This window comes from Lissotriton vulgaris, chromosome 2_1 (assembly GCF_964263255.1).
Source record: "Lissotriton vulgaris chromosome 2_1, aLisVul1.2, whole genome shotgun sequence".
NCBI lineage: Eukaryota > Metazoa > Chordata > Amphibia > Caudata > Salamandridae > Lissotriton > Lissotriton vulgaris.
This window is the reverse complement of record NC_141687.1, coordinates 2,048,673,820-2,048,696,476: the sequence shown is the minus strand read 5'-3', so window position 1 is coordinate 2,048,696,476 and position 22,657 is coordinate 2,048,673,820. Positions and strand designations below refer to the sequence as shown.

General features: G+C 43.4%; 1 protein-coding gene across 4 annotated transcripts in view; it reads left to right on the top strand.

The window, feature by feature from the left end:
* Window positions 1-22,657, top strand: part of SEMA6D (semaphorin 6D) — a 130,034-nt gene that overhangs the window by 51,759 nt on the left and 55,618 nt on the right. The gene's annotated exons all lie outside the window — the stretch shown is intronic.

The window sequence follows — 22,657 nt, the reverse complement described above, 5'->3', positions numbered from 1 at the left end:
CCTGAAGTTCCATCTGCATTTAAATTGTGCTGGCAGATCTTCATGTTGACAATATGAATTCTCAGTTGCAACAGAGTATGCTTACCGCCAATATTTAGATTGGGCCTTGCAGGGGTGCTGAAACAGACCCTCTCGTCAACTTTGCAATGTGACAAGAATAAAAGCAGAGAGATTCCTAGTTTTTAGTTCTGAGTTTTGGCAGGGTAGGTGTCAAGCAGACCTGTCCCTTACAGTATTCGAAGAGTGGGCTTCAGATCTGCCTCTTTCAACTATTGACTTTCTTAGGCCAGCCTCTTTCAGCCATTGGCTTCATATTTTGTTAATCACATCTTGGCTCAGCCCAGTGGTGTATTCATGTCTCACTTAATGCCGTTTGTCTTGTCATGTGAGATGGACAATTATTTGAATGAGTGCGGTATTGTGCACAAAACATCTGCTTTATATCATCCTGAGACCAATGGGGCTATTGAACGGGTGATCAAGACGCTTAAAGAAGATATTCAATTGGAACGAGTCAATAATTTACATTGGAAGGTTGAGTTATCTAAAATATTGTCTGGGTATTGTATGTCACCACACTCAACCACTCAAAAATCTCCATTCGAATTGTTCAAAGGAAGGACACCTTCAACCAAGGTTGGTTGCACTGGTCTAAAGGGTGTGTAGACAATACTATTGGAGAGTGGAGAAACAGAGTTAATTGCGCAGGAAAAGTGGAAAGTTAGGTTTGACTTGTCTAAAAATGTTAAGAATGTGTCAAAAGTCAAAAGGTATGTTTATTATGACCTTAGTCATTTAAACAGGTGCAAGAGAGTATCAAAAAGTTAAAACGATCACATCAAAACATTTAAAACATTATAACAATAAAATCCGTCAAATATAAGTTAAAACTCTTACACACGCTTCTTCCTTTGTCGACAACCATAAAATTGCATTTAAGGTAGCATTCCGCATTTATGAATAAAACCCATTCTACTTCCTTCTGCTAGACTAATTTCATTAATTTAAAATGCTTTAGAATATACATGTTATTCCCGGTTTCTTAGATCACTCAATGCTGCTTTTATGTATCCAGGCCTATCAAAGGATTACCTTGAATAAGGGGCTTCAACTGTATCTCTCCACTGACTTTTCTTGTTTTACTAGAATGCTGCTTTCTAGATTTAGACTGGGCTCCTTCTTCCGCCTAATAACATTTCCTTCATGCAATGATTGGTCTCGAAATTTGTGCCCTTGTCCATGTGATAACATTTCCATTCAATCGAACATTCATTCCATTTTATTTTGTACTTACTACGTGATTCCCAGGAAATCTTTATTAAGACCTTTATTGAAGAATTGGGGCTTGAGGTCCTGTAAAGATGCCTTTGAGCGCTTACAAGAGTTGGAGGATAGGGATGTCATATGCATTATGGAACAGTTTTTAAAATTGCTGCTCAAATTCAGGAACTCGCTACGATAACCTATGTGAAATTGCTGTTTGTTAAGATACTTATGTATATTAGTGTTCTGGTTGAAACTAGGTTCTCCTAACCTTTTTTGAAAGTGGCTTTTTATTCTTTACTTTTTATGATGATTATGTCTTTGAGTGTATAGCTACCTTTTTAACAAATGTAATGAATGCTTTTATTTTACAGTGGGTGAGTGTCACTATATCTATTTCACCCACAGTAATCACATGTCAAATCAAATCAAATCAAAATAAGCTTTATTCGATATTCAAAAAGGATATCATAAAACATTATAACAATAAAATCCGTCAAATATAAGTTAAAACTCTTACACACGTGTCTGTAGAGAGGGGGACTATGTAAAGGCTCCCAAAGGTTGTGCAGATTGGTCAAAGTTCACCAGGAGAAAGAGGTGAATTTTTTTTAAATGCTGTCAAGATGCATGACAGACACATCTGGAACAAAAGCTGAGTGGTAATTGTCCCTGGTCCTAAAGAAAATTCTGGTATCATTTATGGAAGTGGTCAAGTGTCTAATGATTTGCATACAAAAGGTTTTCAAAACAATCACGAGGGTGGTCATATAGCACAAAGGAAGAGTTTTAGAGTCATTAAAACACCTGCATATCTTAGAGATTTTGTAGAATGAATTATGCTTTTGTTCTATCTTATCTTTGTTCTCTTTCTCTTGGTTTCACTCTCGAGATTTCTCTCTTTTAGCTTTCATTTTGCATTTACTCTAAGGCCTCTTTCCGTTTCTTTTTTCTCTCTCTCTTAAAAGTTATCGTTTTTTCAATATTTCGATATTTGTATGTGGAGCGAGAAGTGTGACAGATTGACTTCTCTAGTCATCGCCTCTCCCTCCATTTGAATTCTATGACCTCAGAATGTTTGATGACCGGTTCAGAGTCTATGCGACAGCAGTGGCAGTTAATGTTGTCGTTGGTGAAGGTGTTAATAAAAGGTATCTCTTACTTCATGCTGGCTCCATCATTTCCATGAGAGGACATCACAAGACCCTTCCGTTACACCTGAGTGCTTGCATTGAACTTATGAGAGACTACCTTACAAGTATATCCGCCCCTGACTCCCTCCCTCGTGCCTTGCTCTAATCTGCTATATTTCATGTGTAGTACATTAGAGGCATCGCTATTGTCTTTGCCAGTGCTAGTTTCAACATCAATTGCTCTAAACTTGAGGCCCTGTATAAAAAGCTCTTGCGTGGTGTCCTGTGTGCACAGGGTAGATATGCTGCCTTGTACTCTATTACTAAACAGACACAGTAGAGAACAGCACTCTCCATTTGCTCATTACTGCAACCTTTGAACAAAGACTCCACGAAGCAGCGGACAGTGCACTGTCTAATTCAGGCCCCGCCCATTCTGCTGAGATGAATTGCTGAAGAGTCAGGAAGCAAACAGCTCTCCTTCCACTGCAGGGCCACACGGCACCTCTTGTCTGTGGTAGCAACAGGTGCCCCACCCTGGTGGCACACGTGGGGGAAGAATCCATGGCCACAGACTGGCCCGGAATAAATAAATGATGAATTCCCCTTTTCTGCACAGATTTTTTTTTAATTAATTTCCTCCTGAAAGCCTGACGAGCGGTCCATTTCCCATCCCTTGAGCTGTCAGACCTCGATGTGCCGCCAATCATCGACTTAGCATCTGCATCGTTAGAAGTCATCCTGGCCACTCGCAAGCACCCTGGCAGCCTGCTCGGGCGTGGGGGAGGGGCGCCTGCTCTCATACGAAAGCTGGCAAACAACCCAAGTGTAACTAGCGATAGCAGGAGCCAATTAAGATCAAAGCTGATCTATTCAGCAATAAGCCTCCATCCCTTTAATATTCAGCATTCTTTTTCACGTTGACACAGATCAAGAGGTGTTAATGCATATTCTTTCAAATGAGTCGAGCAGTGCTTTAAAGTGACAAAACTGTTATTTGTTCTTTCACAATCAATTAGTATCATGGTTCAGCCTCCTCTGAATTGCTCTGCAGCTGGGGTGGAACATGCATCCTCGTCGCTGCAGTGCCACGGTCTAATCGAGGCTATGTTCCACTGCAGAATCGCTCGGAGGGGCCCATAAACAATAGACTGAGCACACACTTGGAGGAGCGCGCGGGGGTGCAGACATTTTGTTCAGTTCATAAACGATCCGACAGATGCTTGCAGGTATGCAGTCATTTTTAGCGGGAGTAAAACAATTAAAAATGTGCCCCGGGGCTTGAGGCGCTCCCATTTGCATCAGACAAAATGCATTTCTCCAAGCAGACAAAATGTCCTAATGTTAACACGTTCCGAACTGTGAATTCATTATTGAACAAGCAGGCTCCGAGCAGCAGACGCGAATGTAACGCTGGCCAATTCGAAGTAACAACACTTCTTGTGACGACGGCGTGTTCGTGTGGAAAAGCACCCGCGAGAACTCGTTATCCCTGCTATATAAGGAGGTCGGTTAGCAGTGATTGACTCTTTTCCAGGTTACTGAGTACTCGGCTATGACACTGTATTCTTTTCTGGTGCACCTCTGTTGCAGTGGTGGAAACAGCAGCCCAGGAAATGTGTTTTTATCAGACCTTTTGCATACCCAGAGAATGCAGGGAACAAGTCTGCCATCTACAGGCAAAACTGGGGGCAAATAACATATATGTCTTTACAAAATTGTGTGTTCCCTCTGCTGTTTGCCTACCTGGATAGCTGATGCTTCTTCCCACCATGCAGCCAAGAGCCCCTGGTCCTCGGCCTACAAGGGGTTTCCCTGTCTCCCTAGTGGCTAGTGCAACTAGTTCCATTATTAGGAGAGAAGGAAGTTAACACAAGATTTTCCTCCTGCAAGTCTATTTGGTTAACTGAGTGGGATAGCGTACCCATTGCATAGATCTATGTTTGTAATTGACAGAAAACGTGCTTAGATTTCAGCTGAGCGAACACAGCCTTTAGTTTTGAAGCTGGAATCTTTATTGCATTTGCATTTTATGCATTATTCCACTATCTATTGGTTGAGTCCGTAATTATTTTGTTTGCTATTAGTCATATTTTTTTTCTGGAAGGTGGCATCGACCATTTTGGGTTTCTAGGTCCCTCCCCTATGATTTCAGATACAGATGCTTGTCGGTTTAGTCGCCATCTTCGGATGCTTTTTTCCACCACTGATTCTGGAAACAAATCAGGACAGCTATGCTTTTAATTTACAGAAAATCCGCTCAGATTTCAACCGAGCGAGCGAACGCAGCCTTTCGCTTTGCAGCATGAATCTTTACTGAATTCACATACTGTGCATTATTCCACCTCTAGAAGTTGAATCCAGAATTATTCTGTCTGCTGTTAGTCCTCATTCTTTTTTTGCTGTAGGTCGCCGTCAATCTTTTGGTGTTTGAGGTCCTTCCCCAGTGAAGTCATACGCCCACCCCAGAAACTCATGTGTCTAGTTGCCATCTTCAGATGCTTTTTTTCTGCCATTCTGCCATTGAGTCTGGAAGCAGAGCAGGGCCGTGGAAGAATTTCTAAGGAAACTACATCTCTTCATCTAGTTTCACTATATTTGTAATTAACAGATAGATTGCTCATATTTCAGCTGAGCGAATGCAGCCTTTACTTTCTTTTCTGTCAATGCAGGGAATACAAGTGATTAGCACAGTAGATACAACTTATTAGGGCACACACACACCACATGATTTAAGTTCTGCTTTAAATAGCGTATGTAGCGGGTTTGTGCACCAACAAACTCTGCGACGGATTGTTCATGTTAGACTCTGACTATATAGTACTACTGAACGTGGACATCTTTTGAAAGAGAATTGCTGTAGTCTGGGTGAGGGACCTGGACCTCTGTGGCTAGGACCTTTTACTAAACAGAGCTACTTCTTCAGCATATTGCCTGTTGGCTGTCTTTACATTGGGAGTCACCACTTTTTAACGCTGGCGACGAGGATCTGCTTCTTAGGGAAGAGAGTGACATTAGCAAACAACCCGGAACACAACTTGTCATGTGCCGGCAGAGCCTGTGAACTTGCTGCAACGAGTGCGAGGAAGTTACTGTGAAATTACATCACTGATGGCGGAGAAATATACTCCCAGTCGCCCACGTCTCAGCAGAACCCTACATTACAGAAAGATGCAACCACAGAGGAGTGTTGTGAGGGAGTCTATGCATGGTAGTGAGGGCTATACATTTTTCTGCAGATTCTAGTTGAATCCGTTCCCTTACATGCGTTGTTGGGAAGTGTGAGGCGCACAGTAATCTGATAATTGGCCTTCCAGTTTGGTAATTACATATCCGGTTTTAACCCTCATTACAAAATCCTAATTGTTAGCTTTTCCATCTTTTTCGTGCACATTTCTGAATTGCGCTGCACAATCTTTTCAAAACTGTTCCTTCTTCTAGAGAACATTGTTAAGACAAGCGCCCATAGAAGATGAGTTCAAATGTTTAAACTCTCCGAAGATAATGAAGGAGTGACCACTCTTGAAATGAAAAGGAAAGGGATACTTTCTGCCCTGCGACCTTTTCAGGAAACCGATGCGAAAGGACAGAAAAAAACAGTTTTTACTTCCTTGCATCCGTCAGTTGGCCAGTCCAGGTAGTGCTTTTTCTTTCCCTTTAAACATTTTAAGTGACCCTTTGTTAAGTAAGACAGCGACAGATTGCTACAGGGTCACTTTCGTGTTTACTTCCAGTGTGTGCAATGCCACTCAACTACTAGTGAAGAAACTCACAGCTTCGGCCTTGTCTGCTGTTCAGGAACGAAGTTAAAAGTAATTGCTTTGTAAAATTTGCACTCGATTATTCGCCTTGAATTCGTGGCACGGACTATTACATTTTTTTTTAAACTCCTGTCACAGTATGATGACGTTTCTAAGCATGCAGGGCTGTCATATGAACGCTTTATTACAGAGATACAATCCAAGAACCGCCTCATAGCAGCATATGGCTTTCAATGCGATTTGGCTTTCATGTAATTTGGTAGACTGGTTCTCGCGAGATTATACCATTTCGTGATGTAAGTTATCAGTCCCTCCATATTGGTGTGTTCTTCGGAGCCCCTTTTTTGTTGCTTTTACTGGGAGTGATGGCCACCTCTACAGATAGAGTCAGTTGGGCTCCGAGGTAAAATGCTGACCTTTACTTCTGAGCTCAAGAGAGGCACATAGACGATAACGTGCCTGTCAGGGTGACTCTAAAAGGACTGGTCTCCTGGTATCACTTTTAACATGGCAGGTGAGGAGTTGGCGCCTTTTGTTCCTGTCAGCCTCTTTTGTACGTTCAAATATGTGAAAGATCGATTGACAATATCTGCACCCCTGGGTGTTTAACATTCTAAAGTATAAAGTCACAGCGCGGGCCTAGGGAAGACACAGGGATCTGAAGAAAGCTAGCCACCTGCTCTGAAGTTCTCTCGTCAGCCAGATCAGAGCACAGAACATGCTACATATCTATCACCTCTTCAAACCCCAGGCAGCTTCTTCTTACTGATTAATAAAGCTTTTTATTCTGTCTATTAACTTGATTCTTTGCTTGTATTTCAATGCATTTCTCATGCAGAGTTTATTGCATAACTTCAGGAAGCACTTACAATGTCTTCCGTAGTAATATTTTCAGGACTAAATCAATTTTCCAGCTACACAAAAGGTTCTACTATAATTGTGTGCAACACTTCAATACAATTCAGCTTAGCTTAACGCCACCCTGTGGTCTTTTGTACATGAACATTGTCCCCCTCTAGTTCCCTTTCTCATATAGCTTCCTTTTTTTCTTGCTATTGTTTTTGTGCTTTAGGTGTAACATAACTGGATGGATTACACAAATGTGGTTACTTTGCTATAAACTCTTCCTTTCCCACACCACCCTCTTGCTCCGCATCAGGCCTTCTCCACTCTGTCTTGGTGCACTGCGGCACCCTGCGCTCTTCCACCCAGTTAGAGTGGCGCACAGTCTGGCAGTCACAGTGTAGCTGCTGCTTTGCTCCCACACTTTGTATGGCCAATGGCTGCCTCAGGTGGCACTGCACATCTATCCTCCTGAGGTAGGGCAGCAATGGCCCAGCACCACAGAGCTATGGCTTCTGGCCTCCTGCTCTCTTTCACTGTTCCTCACCTTGTACAGTTCCCATCAGTGGTCTTGAGCCCCCTGGGTACTTCTTCTTTTTTAATATCTGTTTTATTGGTTTTATTAACAGAAACACAAATATTCCGCAAATCACATGCAATGGAAAATAAGGCATAATAAATATGACATTTCATTTAGGATACATAGCAATTACGGGAAACAGCACGTAATTCAGGAAGGCCGTGGGGACTTCTTAACCAAAAACCGAGCAGACTCTACACTGAACAGGAAGAGGTTGCACCACAGCTTAGGGTTTATTAGGTCAAGCATTCAAGACCTCTTGTATATACTTTAGTATATACTTATTTGTGTATGTACTTTGGGAGCTCTGAAGATCAGCCCTAGGACTTGTCTGCTTCTGCTTAGGGACTTTTCTTTCTGTTCAACTGCCTCTATTTAACTGCCGTGATAGCAAACGACCAGCAGAGGTCAGTAAAATACTAGAATTGCTTTCTGCCAAGGGACTTTCTTTTTTTCTATTTTTCTGGCAACTGCCTCTATTTAACTTTCTTGATAGAAAACGACCAGCAGAGGTCAGTAAAATACCAGAGTCACTTTAGCCTTCTTTAGATTCCAGTCCATAGAAATTGTCTTCCACGAGCACCTGCAGACAATAATATTTTTTTTCAAATCTTGTATTTTCAGTGATATGACCACCGAATGCCCTGATTTTATATTAAACGCTGAGCTTTGGACTATACCATTTACTGCAGAAAGGCAATATTTCTCTCCAGGTGTTCCCATACCTGGCTTGTCATGCAGTTTGGTGCTTACTTTCCCTCCATGTTAAAGAGCAGTAGATGTTTCAGCACCCAGGCTAATGTTCTGCATAGCTAAATACATATAAGGTCCCAAAGGCGAGACCAATTACATTGCAAATGCTTGTTTAACCCAATTCTTGCCTACTCAGAACTCACATAGTGACATAGACCTGTCACCGGGGACAAGGCTAGCTTGCTTGCAAGTGCCATGGAAGAAGGCAAATGACCTACCTACTTGAATGCAATGTCAAGCGCACACAACCTGTGTCTGTATATCAATTAAGTTTGGTAGTCATTCAATGAAAAGGATAAGATCCAACTCCAATGTTTTTAACTTATAAAGTGTTTATTCATCCAATGTGAGTATTAGTTTCACAAGAAAAACCAGCCGTTTTTTCTTGTGAAACTATTGCTCACATTGGATGTTATAAGTTAAAAACATTGGAGTTGGATCTTATCCTTTTCATTGAATGACTACCAAACTTAATTGATATACAGACACAGGTTGTGTGCGCTTGACATTGCATTCATGTACACAGAAGGTTGAGATCCTCTCCCCTTCTTTTCTCTGAGACAAGGGTTATCTCAGATCAAGAAGCACCAACCGCCTAACTTCACATACTACCCAATGACCACTACCTATTGAGCGCCTCCAAATTTCTGAAAACTCTCATAACCCATCGCTGAACTTTGAACCTACCTACTTGAACATACATTTTAGTGAGAGACGTCCATAAGCTGTCATTGAAATCGTGCCTTGGGAAAGTGGTTCCGCAGGTTGTAATTCTAATGTGTGTTTTTTACCTAGAAAATAGAGATCCCTGGTGATAAAAGCACATTGGTACGGTCTGACAGATACTAGATAATGCCACCACAGCTTGTGAGTGATAAGGTTGTGAAGCTTGTGGCTGCCGCACTTCAGCTTCTCCTTGACCAGCGTTACGTCCTTTGCACTTCCGTATCAGCTCACGTTGGTGAGACTGCTGGTCGCCGGCTCCCTCTGGGAGAATTACGTATGCTTTTGGCTCTCTCTGGGGTTTATGCAAAGTGTAGTCAAAGTAAAAGGCCTCCTTCCTGACCTGTTGAGCAGCTGTGCTAACAAATTCCTGCATATTTTATTGACATGTTGCAGGCCTCAGGAAGTGCCTTGCAGAATCCTTCTTATGGATATAAAAATACCTTCAGTTTCACTGTATGTTGGTGCACTTCGTTTTTCTATTTGTGTTACACATAATGCACATGGCCTGAAGTCACATGTAAGGAACCCCCCAAGAACACTTCCCCACTCCAAGTTTGGAGCATGTACTTGTGCTTTTCTTTTTTATAGCGCTCAAACCCTAAGGCTTGCTCCTTCCACTTTGGTGTGTGGTTGTTCAGGTGTGGCTGCTCTTGTTTTGGGTGGTGCTAACATCTCTAATAAGCATAGCGCAACCAAGTATGAGTGACGAAATAAGCCCAGTCCTTAAGGTTATTTCATCTAGTGTGGTTTTGTTTTGGAATCGGCCTGGCTGACAAGGGAAGTAAAATACACCTGTCCTAAATCAAGGCGCCTGTCTGCAGGTGGAACAACAAGAAGCTCACCGAAGCGAATGCACGCATCAATAGCGCTGTCTGCTCAGGGTTATATTCGTCTCTACCGTTATATTGGGTTAATTTACATGTTTTTTGGATGCACTAAGTCATGGGCAGCTGTTTTTTGTCACCAGAAATGTAATCAAAGGCATATAGAGGAAGTTTACCGAAGACGGGGAATGTGAATTTTCGATGGCATAGATGAGTGGAATAAAAACAGGGAAACAAGAAGGAACACCGTGCCCATGGCTCTGCATAATTGTGACGTTAATTAGGAGTGTAGCATTGACATTCTCGGAAATGTCGTTTAACACTTGGAAAACAGTTTCAAGTTTAGAGATGTTGTCAGCTGCTGTTTGTCCGTACCCATTGATATTCAGCAGACGTTTTTAGGACCACGAGATTTTTTAACAAGTGACAAATAATGTCGATAGAAACATAAAAAACACATAAAAAGGATCCGAAGAATATTTATGATGCTTTAGAGAAACTGATATCAAAAATACAAGTTGTGTATCCATGTTCGACAATCGCATGCACGCACAGAGGCGCAGATTTACAAGCCCCTATCGACAACTTCATGTCGCCGCTGCGTCACTTCTGTGACTCAGCGGAGTCGTAAACAATGCACCATGATGCAACATATTTACAACATGACACATCTAGGGAGATGCATCACGTTGTAAAGCCCTGCGATGCATTATACCTGCGTCGGGTATAATGTATGCAGGGTGGGCGTGCCGTCGCATGGACGTCGCTTAAAAGTGATGCAGGGAAATCTACAAGATTTTACTGTCACTTTTATGACGGCACTGCGTCAAAACTTTGCGCCTCCTTGAAGCAGGCATAAGGCGTGTCGCAGCATGTTAGGAATAGACATTCCTAACCATTCCTGGAGTTGCGTCGTGCTTGCAACACGACTCCAGCAATGCGCAGCCCTTACGCCGCTCTATTCTTCCACCACAGTGCGCCGTATCCATGGCGGTGCAAGGCTATTTTCCGGTCACGGGAATTAACTGGTGCATCCCTGCTAATATACAGGGATGCACCAGTTCTTGTAAATCTGCCCTTGAATTGTTTACTGAAGTGCTTCGTTGGTTCCCCTGCTAGGGTGCCACTATACAAGTAAATGTTCCAATTGGCTTACCCCTAGCCTGGTAGACATGTGATAAGATTGTTCTCCATGTTTAAAATATATCACACTAATGCCTGCTTCGCACCCCTAGCCACCCACCCACTGCGGCCCACCCGCTGACACTTTTTCAGAAAATGTCAGCCATTTCTCGTTAAATGAAAATTTTAAAGTGCGCTAAAAATTATACTATTACATTTTTCTTTCATAGTTCAGAAGATGTAAAAATGCATTTATTTCTATGATTTTTTTTCTCACTACTGTACCGAAAAAAGGGACAGAAAGTCAGCCATACAGTACTGTGCTAGCATAGATGAGCCATTTTCAAAAAGTGCAGGATTGCCCCGGATATTTACAGAGGTATGGAAAGTTACAACATGCACAGCAGCATAGATTGCAAGTTCAACACCAGCACAAAATGTCTGGTACAAAAATAGGAGGTCTTTCTTTAAATAAAAAAATAAAAAACTAATGAGTGAATTCCTTGTTTATCGAAATGTGGGAGACGAAAAGGACAAAACCGCGTCTTATACTGAGGTTTGTGCATGAGAGTGCAGATTTCATCCCCTTGAAATGTTATGTTATGTTATGTTATATTTGTCTTGTATAGCGCACGGCTACTCAATGAGTGTCCCGGCGCTTTGAATGCACACCTGTATCACAACATAACAGAAAGAAAAAAGCAGAGAAAAGGGGGAAATCCAGACTAACCACAAGGGCTGACATGTAAGAAGTAAAAAGCCAGGTTTTAAGACCCTTCCTGAACGCCAGTAAATTTGGAGTGCTGCGCAGTGTCACTGGCAGCATGTTCCATAGCTGCGGAACCAGCAATCTAAAAGATCGGCCTCCAATGCGTGCCCTTTTTATGCGAGGGACCGCAGCAAGGAATAGGGACCCGGACCTCAGGGACCTAGCTGGGTGGTAGAAAGCTAGCCTTTTTTGTAGGTATTTTGCTCCTGAGGCATGAAGAGCTTTGTGAGCCAAGGTCAGGGCTTTGAAAATTATCCGCTTCCGGACGGGAAGCCAATGAAGTGACTGCAGGAGGCCCGAGGCTCTAGCACGGCCAGATAGTCCAAAAATGGCCCCTGCTGCAGAGTTCTGGCCCACCTGCAGCCGTTGCAGCAAATACTCTGGCAGGCCGAGATAAAGAATGTTAGAATAATCAATTCTCAAACCAATTATAGCCTGCACCGTTATCTTCCTGTGCTCCTCCGATAGTAAGGGAAGAAACTTGCGCAACATCCGTAGCAAACCGAAACAGGCGCCAGTGAGACCGATTATTTGGGATCGCAGTGTCAGGCCGTTATCGATCTTAATCCCCAGGTTCTTGGCCACCTGGCAGAAACCTGCAGGAGGAAACATGTTCTCTGGCCACCAATCCTGCCAATCTGGATCCGAACTGCACCCAAAGAAGAGTACCTCTGATTTATCCGAGTTGCACTTGAGACTGTTACGTTGGAACCAATTGAAAACAGCCCCAAGGCAACCCCGGATACTCTCTCCGTCGAAATCCGCACCTTTCTCGCACGTAAAGAGGAGCTGGGTGTCATCAGCGTAGGAAACGATCTGTGCCCCGAAAGATTCCGCCAGAGCCGCCAGAGGGGTCATAAAGATGTTAAAAAGAGTCGGGCTCAACACTGAGCCCTGAGGGACTCCGACACCCAATGACGACATCTCGGCGGAACTGGCAGAGGCCCAGACCGTTTGCCGACGGCCCGCCAAGAAAGAACGAAACCAGCTGAGCACCGTCCCCCTCAGACCGATCTCATAAAGTCTGGCGAGGAGACCCTCGTGGGGGACGGTGCCAAAGGCCGCCGACAGATCAAGCATCACCAGCATCGCTTTGCCACCAGAATCCAGCACCTCCTTAATCGCCTCCGAAACTTCCAGAAGTGCTGTTTCGGTGCTTAGATTGGTGCGGAAGCCGGATTGAGTGGGGTGCAGTAGATAATGTGACTCCAGATAATCGGAGAGCACCTTGTGCACATGCTTCTCAAGGATTTTAGCAAAGGCGGGCAGAAGCGAGATAGGCCTGTAATTGGCCAAGACCTCCGAGTCCAGCCCGGGCTTTTTAAGCAGAGGAATGATCATCGCCTGCTTCCATATCTGGGGAATTAATAGGGCTTTACAGAATGCTTTAAGAGGAATGGTGGCCTCGGAGATACCCCGAGCGGTTTGGCTCAGAGAGGTTCTTACCTGTTGTGTGGGTGTCTTTCAGGTCAGGGCGAGTCCACGCTGAACCTGCTTGCCACAGGCACTGCGAGTAAATGGCATTCTGAAAACACACTATGTATTGTTCAAGCCTGAAAACCGTTTCTTGAGATGCTGCCAGTTCAGCCTGGTTATGTGTTTTTGGCTCTGTCGCTCAATTTGCAATACCTTGTTTACATTCAAGAGCAGTGCAGGAACTGCCTTTTTTTGGTACCCGAGAGCACAGCATCACTTTCAGAATGTGTGCTCAACCAACACCAAGCTTTTACATTAATGCTTTTGCCTGAAGGAGACCATGATTGTGAGATGCTCTCATCATTTCGAGTGTGGTTTTGTCGCGGCGGTCTAGTGGGACTTTGATTTTGATGTGATAGGAACAAGTCCCATTACAGCAGTGGTAGGCTGAAGTCCGTGGGCGACTGTGGCCTCCCGCCAGCCCTTATGATGTCTGATGGCTTCTGCTCCACTGCCTCCCTCTAGAGCTCGAACTCCAACCAGGACTCAACATGGTTAGTTTTAAACTGACCATTTTAAGAAAACGTGAGAAAAGTGCAGTTTGCAAAGTGCCACTGAATACTATAAAGTTAGATTTAACTTTCAAGTGAGGTGACCTCTTGGGGAGGTTAACCATTGATTAGTCTACTAAAAGGGACTATTGCTTTTTTTTGTTTTTGTGTTTTAAACCGACCATATTATTCATCTGGCTCCTGGTTTAACTCTTGTATTATTTGAAATGTGAACTTCGCTCTATTGCTTGGCTGGAGAGTGTAATATCCATCCTTTCTTGCCTCCCTCCATCTTCTGTCAGTAGCTGAACTGCCTTCGGAAGAGCCCACATTCTTGCACTGCAAGCATTCATTTATAAACGCCTGGCTGCAGGATCACACTTTTAATTTTAGAAGTCATTACTTCTGCTATAATCACAGATTGTGGGCGAAGCAATCCTATCGCCTGTGCCCGCCGCCTTTTCTACGCAGCTGAAGTGGATAGTAGAGTCCACTACACGTTACTTCATTGTACCATATGTGACCATTGATATTTGCTAAATTTCACAGCTCTACCCTGTGTCTGTAGTTAAATTGATGTGACTGGGACTAGGTTTAAATATGTGATGTTTTTATGCATGTAATAAACCACAGCTTGAACCGATGCTGCCTCATACAATCTAACTAGGTTTAAAGTATAGTTTTCTTTAAAAAACGTAAATGAAGAGCCATAAGGAGAACTATAGTCTATCCATTAAGAGCACGCAAAATCATTTTATCAAATCCAAAATAAAATGAAATTAAGAAAACGCTTGTTCATATCTCGAAGACTTCAACCCTGTGAAATGAATGCATCAGAAATTAAGAGAAGAGCAAAAGGAACAATTGATGGACGGAATGCTGAACAATGCAAACATTCACCCACAGTCACAAAGATCTGGGTTTAATCCATCATTCTTTTGCTCACCACGCCTCCCCAGTTAGGACCCAGCTATATGCAAATAAGTCTTGACCCTGTTCCTCATGGGAACAGTCCAGCCCGAACAAACAAGCCAGGTCCTCCCTGGACCAGAAACAAGCATCCTGATAAATTAAGAGAACTTAATGAACCACAATTTGAATCATACAAAATAAATGCTATTTTGCACTTAAAACTACAAAAGTAATGCACTCTAAACTGTTTTTTAGTTAGTAGGTTAGAAAATGAACAAGAATTACTCACAAAAGTGGGATTAGGGATGTGGTGAAATAACTAGACTTACTTTGCACATGAAGGGTCATTAAAAAATTCAGCTGTGGGAAAAATGGAGACCTGTTCTCCAGAGAGGCAAGCACGATGTCAACAATAACTTTGAATAACGTGTTCCTCTTGCGCAACTATCCGATTGGCAGCAGTCCTATTGGAATACGTAGATGACCCTGCAAAAATTGTTTATAAAAAGTATCAGTCTGAAAAAAATAAGTGCAAACCAACCCAGCTCCTGGAATGTTCACATGTAACTTTCTTCACCATAGTTTAAATATCTCCACGGTGTTCACAGTTGTGGAAAGAGAGAGTAAATAGGTTTATAATCTGGTTGAAATATTGTCCGCTCTGTATCGGATAAGGCTGTGATAGATGGAGAAATATACAACTGCAACACTGTGTGTGAGCTTCTGGAGAGAGTCCATAAATAAGAAAAATATGATTTATGCTTGTTTTCATTACCGACTTCGACTAAGTGTCTGTTTTTCTGAGAAACCAAGGAGCACTTTTCAGAAGACGTTTGATGTCTCCAGATATAGGTGATATGAAAAGGCTGACAACAGTTCATCGGTATTTGATTTTAAACGAACCCCGATGAATCCCTATTACTTAAAAGCATCGATCAACCCACTGCCATGCTCTTGGAAGTCTATCGAAGCATGTCAGTCCGTTACCATTGCCTGTCACATTACAGTGATGATCAAACCCTCCGTTGGGAAACAAAGTACGTAGGTACCATCAGCGTTGGGTTTGATGGTCTTAATTGGTGTTCCAATAAGGACTTTGACTTGAATTAAACTTCGTTCTTTACATCTTCTCTTACAATTACTTTATGAAGTTTACGCCAGTGCTTACCATTATCGTGTTCTACAGATACAAACCTCTGCAGTTTCTGCTACTCTATCACAGTGACTGTTCACATCTAGTTTGTTGACCAACAGAACAACACCCAGAGCCTTCTGAGATGTTCTGCATGGTACCAGCCACATTCATGCAGTTTTTTTCATGCATATTGCAATTGCCCTGACATATTTGCATGACTGCATTATCTGAAATCCAAGCAAGGAGTCATCCAGTAGGTCTGTAGAACAAATACACCCTCCGCCCCATCCCACATAGGTCAGTAACACCTGCGCACATCCTTACAACGGGACTAGGTATCAAGACGTTTGCATTACACTCTACTCTTCCCAACAACTGACTCTGCTATCCAAACATACGGGTCCACCGGCAATCCTCTGCAAGGCTGACTGCTCTGCCGATACTTTGCGGATGTGATGAGTTATAAATACATGATCGATAGCATTCTCTTCATTTCACCAGACTGCCCACGTTTTCGAGTGGTTTTACAGTTCACTTCTGTCTTTTGAAGGGAATTATGGCTTTCCAATTTTGTGGTATGTCTGAGTCCTATAATGAACCTCGAAGTTTCTTTCCTCAAGATTATCCATGCATGTTAAAACCTTCTGACCATACTTCTGACTGCTGAGACATATGGCAATTTTATTTCTCGTTTTTAATTATGTATGTTGTCTTAAAAAACAAGATACAGTGCAAAACAGATTTGTCTCAAGGTGATAAGGATGCTCAGCGGGTTAGGGTGATTTTTCAAAGATAAGTTGTAAGAAATAATTACGGCCCCACCATATGTTGTACAATTTTTTTTATTTACTGATAATTGAGCAACTTTCTGAATCTCACAAGTAGTGTGTGATGTATAAGAGTTTTAAGATTTTTTTATAAGAATTTGTCTTGAAAAAAAGTTATGTACTAGTTACATTGCTTATGGGTATTTTGCAACTCAGGAGAATGATATACTATTACTGAATATAGCTTCAAAGTTCATAGAGAAGTACAGATGTCTTATGTACACATTGCTAATTGAATATGAGTTTGTTCATGCTTGTACCAAGATCCAGAAAAGAAGAAACTTACTGATTTTGTAAGCGATATGAATGCAGATTTGGGTGAATGGTTTGAGAGTTGTGATAATTGGGCATAGTTCCTTGTCTTAAATAACTAATCTCCAAATAGAATAACACCGTGGCTTATTCCTTAAGAGTGTGTGATCACTGAGTCCATAGAGAGCATCTCTGTAACCAGAATTGTCAGTAAGTGCTGCCAGGCTGCACGGAGCCGGTTAGTTTGTTGATTAAACTGCTTAATATCTATGGCTATTCTGCTTTTAAGTGCTCCTAATTTTGACAGACATCGGATCCCAGGTCTTGATAGATAAATCAATGTGCCCACAGCCACCCCTTTTTTAATATTTTTGTTGGTAACATGAGGTAGTCAGGCTAGATAGAACACTGGTCTCTTGATCTCAAAGTCAGCATCTCCTTCCTCACTGGAATTGGACTCTGAACTTTTGAAGACTAACAATTTAAACATCTTGTTACACTTGTTGAATTAGAGTTACTATAAGTTCAAAAAGTGAGATTGGTTAGTATAGACTGGTACAGTCTAACTAGTATAGTACAGGTTCCTTTGAACATTGTTTTCCTTATTGTGCTCATATGCATACACCCAGTGCTCAATTTGTAAAGAATTAAATGCCAGGGCTCAACTTATTTCTCATGGGGCAACTGTAGTTGGTGCAACTCACATACCGCTTTAAACTTCAAGTTAAGTCCGAGTTAAGAGATATTAAACAATTAAATGCTCCACTAATGAATTGGGTTTATAAATTACACACACAGCACCACCATGATGTGGATTCTCATTAGTAGGTTCCAGTGTTCACAATTAACTGGCGGTGCCAAGCACCGGAAAACACTGGCACAAATCAAGGACTGCATACTCCCTTAAAACAGATGCATGAAGATGCTGGATAACTGTATGTGGTTGGTTTGTTCCAATGGTGCATGGAGGGATTGTGGACGGTAGGGAAGGGCCGTCGAGGTTATGAATGTGCAGATTTGCCACCTTCCCTATTTATTCCGTTTGCAAAAATCCACTTTTAGTTCCCTTCGCAATTTTTGGGCAATTTTTCCCTGCATTCTGATGCCAGTGAAGAATGAAAATGTATGCAGACTTTTTATCTGTATTACTTTCTCTGTCCATGTTGGCAAACATATGAAGATTTTTTTTCTCTACAAGAAATTGTTTCTAAAGTCAAAAATTGCGAACACATTTTGTAAAGTGAAACATTTTGCGCATCACTAGCAAGATGGCTAGAGTATCTGGAATATTTGTAGGAAAAACTATTCTTAGGACATTTGTCCCTTTTCTTAATGAGGGAATAGAAAGCTGTGCTTTTGAGTTACCAGGGATATGTTTGAAGTGAAGTGTGAGAATGCAACAAGCACGGCTGGCGAATAACAATTTCATTGCAGCGATTTACAGAACGTCTTAAATAACGTGATTAACTAGTTTACAATAAAAAACTATTTTGAAAATGTGGAAATCAGTGCCTTCTCACACTACAGAGTGGCATCAATTTCTGTAGTCAATTCTCACACTGTTGCCTTCGTCCTAGGCACTGCTGCATTTGCGGTGCAGAAATATGACGTGGTATTATCATAACAGTAGGTTCAGATAATCTTAGGACTGGGAACTATTAGAGGGTTGTAACCAGTCCCCCACTGACTGCTTATGGAACGAGCACAGGCATGCCGAAATCAATGGCACCGATTCTCGCTTGCTTTCCCATAATTCTAGAGATTCTGCCCCGGCAAATTTCTCCATGTTTGACGTGGCGGACTTGTTCCCGGTAATAACGCATGCAGAATTCCTGCAGGCCTCATAATATTGATTTAGGCAGGAGCTCCAGTTTCCTCCCAAATGGGTATTAGGAGCCCACTTGTGATGTGGGCCTGTGTTTGCTACTTTTTTATTTATTTTATCGTTACATGGTTGGGCACTATTAACTTGTTAAAAGCAGCTGTTGCAATAATGACAACGCAGCTCACTTTAGAATAGGATTCCACTGTCCTTTTTAATGTGCTCTCCCCTCGCTGGATTGCATCTATAATGTACGGATTGGCGCTAGCAGCTGCAAGACTGTAGCTTACATTGTGTGTGTGTGAGCATGACATGGGTGCTGGATCAAATGTGAAAGGCTGTGCAAACCCCCATGCTCGCTTTGTCTCTGCTTCACCTCATACAATGGCCCTTAACATATGTATTCCAATTTATTGCAAAATGGGCACAGAATCTTCCAGTCCTTTCCAAGTTCCAGTCAGTTCTATGTTCTTCTGTAATATCATTTGCATTTTGCTTCCGCGCACCATGAGCATAAGGTTAGCACACTTCAGCCATTGGCTTAACTGACTGTGATCAATAGCTTTCTGTCATTGCACAATATGCTAATCCATACAATATGCAGTCGCTTTCAGTAGGGGTGACTACTGGTGCTACCTATGCTTTTACATGAATATAAAATATATGTAACCGAAATGAGTGACTAGTCACAGCTAAATGATGAGGGTCAGGATCAACCCTTTATCAGCAGGTGACTCCTTCCTCGAGAGTAGCATTGGAGTGCCTAGCAGGGGGAAGACTTTGTTGTGGTTTGGTCATTGAGAAGCTGAGGCCCTACTTTGGTACTCACTTCAGGGTTCAGCTTGACTACAGGCTTGTCAGATGGCTCACGCAGACAAGAGCAGAAAACATCAAACTATTGAGGTGGTCCCGCTTCCTACAGGGATGGACTTTACAGTGGAGCATGGACCTTAGACTGATCATCGCAGTGCAGATAACCGTAGCAGGTTGATTGATGATGAGAGTTTCTAAGTAAATGGCTGAATTTCTTCTCACCTTCCCTCTGAAAGGGCTCCATGTAAGTAAATGCCTCTCTTGCATGAACGCCCTCTTTTTATGTCAAGCCTAGCGCAGCGCGCATGTGCTGCTCTAGGAGAAGGCGTCCTGGAATCACTTCAGACTTTCTGCAAACTCGTGCTTGTGGTGTTCGATTTTTCACACATGCTATTGGCCTTTGCGTGTGGATTTAAAAAATGAAAGTAGGCACTTGGCCAAAGCCAGGTGCATGTCCCACCTTTTCTGAAAATGTTTAGTCCCACAGCGTTTAGCTGTCGGGAGCGAGAATTGACACGCAGCTTGCCATCTGTTGTGGATCATGTTTAATTTCAAGACCTTGAAGCTTTCCTTACAAGGTGCGTCCCCTCCACCCCGGCCAAGGGACAGACCCCACTGCAAAAAAAGTGTGCGCTTCTTTTCCAGCACTCGCATTCATGACAATAAGATGCTAACCAGGCGCATCCCCTCCACACAGGCCAAGGGACAGACCCCACCACCACAAGAGCATTTAATCGATGGCAGCACTCTCTTCCTGCATCGTTATCTTTGTATTAGTATGTTACATTTGCTGTACTCTGTAGTTGGCCTCTGTAGACGCCTCTTTTTTGGTACCATCTTAAAAATTGACAGCACCTTTTAACATTCGTGTTTTTTCACACCTTTGCGCAGCTGTGGTGCGTGCTTCCGTTGACATCTCTGCATATTGCACAGCTGTGGTCTGTGTTTCATTTCCCTGCATTGCTTTTGGTGCTCGCTCGATCCAGGGGCGTAATGCAGGCCCTTGTTGGGGGCTTAATTTGATCCGGTGTCTGCTGGAGCGCACATGGGCACTTAATTATTAGCACTTGCTTTTTGTGTGTGCTTGCTGGCACCAGCTGCTAAATAATGCCTGTGCTTAGCTTTGGTGTGTGCTACCTTTCACATCTCTGCACAGTTTACAGCTGTGGTGCTTGCTTCGTTTCCCCCCACTGCACAGTACACAGCTTAAAAATTTACTGCACCTTTTAACATTCATGTTTTTTTACCACAGTGGTGCGCGCTTCATTTCACACCTCTGCGCAGCTGTGGAACTTGATACTTTTGACATCTCTGCACAGTACACAGCTGTGGCTCGTGCTTCTTCCCCCCAATTGCACAGTACACAGCTTAAAAACTTGACCACACCTTTTAACATTCACGTTTTTTTAGCATTGTTGTATGCGCTTCCTTTCACACCTCTGCCAGCTGTGGTGCGTGCTACCTTTGACATCTCTGCAAAGTGCACAGCTGTGGTGCGTGCTTCCTTTCCCCCCATTACAAATTACACAGCTTAAAAATTGACCATACCTTTTAACATTCCCTTTTTTTATAACCGTGGTGCGTGCTTCCTTTCACATCTCTGCACAGCTGTGGTGCGTGCTACTTTTGACATCTCTGCACAGTGCACAGCTGTGGTGCATGCTTCCTTTCCCCCATTGCACAGTATACAGCTGTTGCGACTGCTTCCTTTCACCCCACTGCACAGTAGTGGTGCGTGCTTCCTTTCACAACACTGTACAGTGCAGATATGTAGTGTGTGCCTCCTTTCACTCCAGTGCAGGGCTGTGGTGTGTGCTTCCTTTCAACTTATTGCACATTGCACAGCTGTGGTGTGTGATTTCTTTCACCCCATTGCACAGTTGTGGTATGTGTTTCCTACACCCCACTGTACGTGCCACCTCCATCCCACCCTTGTGGTTCTCTCGTTTTCTGTTTAATAAACAAATCTCACACACAGATAGCCAGGTTTCCGATGTTAGCTTTTGGGAACTCACTGGACCTCGTAAGCTTTTCTTACAATGTGCTTCCCCTCCACCCCTGCCGAGCGACAGACCACACCACCATAAACTGGATTATAAAGCATCATGACAGAAGCACCAAGGCGCTGGACCTTGAAGCTTTCCTTACAAGGCACGAGGGATAAACTCCTCCGCCACAAGCTGCTGTGATAGTATGATAATATTATTCATTTTTATGATTCCTAGCAACTTTAACATTGACATTATTGCCTTTTATTACAACCCCAGCTCCAACACCAACGACATCCCGCCCTCGCAAGCCCTGTGCGACTCCCTCGCCACCTTCTTCCACCGCAAGATAGCAGACATCCTCGACAGCTTCAACACCCAGACAGCCCCAACAGACAGCAACACAACAGACCCTCCGCACACCATCGACCACATCCCCTTGCTAGCCTGGACCAGCGTGAGCGTCGATGACACCATCAAGACCATGAGCTCAATCCACTCTGGCTCACCGTCAGACCCATTCCCGCACCAGGTCTTCAACAAAGCAAGCAGCTCCATCGCACCCCACCTACGCAATGTCATCAATCTCTCCCTTGAGACGCGACCTTCCCAGAGAACTGGAAACACGCTGAGATCAACGCCCTCCTCAAAAAACCCAAGGCAGACCCAAGAGACCACAGGAACTTCTGACCCATCTCTCTGCTCCCCTTCCCGGCCAAGGTCATCGAAAAAATCGTTAACAGACATCTAACCCGATACCTCGAAGAGAACAGAATCCTGGACCCTTCCCAGTCAGGGTTCCGCAGCAACCACAGCACCAAGACCGCCCTCATCGCCGCCACCGGCTACACCCTGCTAGACAATGGGGAGACTGCAGCACTCATCCTCCTAGACCTCTCCTCCGCTTTCGACACCGTCTGACACCTCACACTAGCACCAGGCCTCCACGCCGCAGGGATCCGAGACAAGGCTCTGGAATGGACCACCTCCTTCCTCTCCGCCAGAACCAAGAGCTTCCGCCTCCCCCGTTCTATTCCAAGCCTCTGAGATCATCTGCGGCGTACCTCAAGGATCCTCCCTCAGCCCGACACTGTTCAACATTTACATGGCCCTGCTCGCACACGTCGCCCGACAGCAGGACCTCAACATGATATCCTACGCCGACGA